Below are 1,008 nucleotides of genomic sequence, written 5' to 3'. Positions count from 1 at the left end.
TGAACTGTGGACAACAAAACTGCATTAAATTAAGTTATTTCCAGAATTTTGGATTACAGTTGTATTTTTTACTTTTTAATATATTTACTATTAATTTACTCAATATACAAGTACAAGTAAATATAAATCAATATTATTCAAAAATAAATATGATGATTACACTTCTAAAAAATAGTTCAAGACCAAAACAACAAAACATCTTAAAAATCTATACAAAATTATTTAAAACATTTAGACTACTATTAGTATTTATTATGATGATTCAAAATGTCATATTATTTTCATCGTTGAAGATTTTATTGATCGAATTGTTTTTACTCAAAGTAAGCATTCAAGCAAATTTTCGCGTCCAAGTAAAAATTATGTGACTATCTCCTACGTTTTGACACTCAGATTCGTCCTATTTATTAATAGAAAATATTAGCTCTATACCCCGTACATTAAGACAACTGCGTTATAAACAGCTATAAGTACAGAAAAACACAGTATAATAATACCATTTTATTAAATTGATTATTCGTAATGAGGAAAAAATTCGTTCGACGGGGTTGAAACATCGATCGGATATTTTTATTCAGTGACCTCGACGAGGATGGGATTCGAACCCACGCGTGCAGAGCACATTGGATTAGCAGTCCAACGCCTTAACCACTCGGCCACCTCGTCACTTGAGGGAAGACATCTAAATCAAATCGTGTTATAACCTGTAATAGGTATATATATTTTACTGGTATAAAATATAATTATGACCGTCAATACTAATCGAGTACATCGAGTGAAGTTAAAATGTTCTACAATATATTTTGATGTTTATGATAAAAACTAAAAAAGAAGTTTTATTTATTATTTGGGGTAGTTTTTAGCAATATATATTATATACTATTATTTAATGTTCTACGCATTTTAAAGATATTGATGAATGTGATAGTTCATTAATACAATACTTAGAACAAAATAGTTATTATATTATATTGTTACTGATGAAAACATAACAGCCTAAAAATAATT

The 1,008-nt window shown here is 27.4% G+C and overlaps 1 non-coding gene across 1 annotated transcript; it reads right to left on the bottom strand.

Annotated features, from left to right (window-relative positions):
• Positions 1-584: 584 nt before the first annotated feature.
• On the bottom strand, positions 585-666 carry Trnas-gcu. The gene has a single exon. It is a non-coding gene; the product is annotated as a tRNA-Ser (tRNA).
• Between the last annotated feature and the right edge of the window lie 342 nt (positions 667-1,008).

The sequence above is a fragment of the Melanaphis sacchari genome, unplaced genomic scaffold (genome assembly GCF_002803265.2).
Source record: "Melanaphis sacchari strain LSU unplaced genomic scaffold, SCAv2.0 Contig11_pilon_pilon, whole genome shotgun sequence".
Taxonomy (NCBI): domain Eukaryota; kingdom Metazoa; phylum Arthropoda; class Insecta; order Hemiptera; family Aphididae; genus Melanaphis; species Melanaphis sacchari.
The sequence above is the reverse complement of the archived record's forward strand: the minus strand, read 5'-3'. Positions and strand labels throughout refer to the sequence as shown.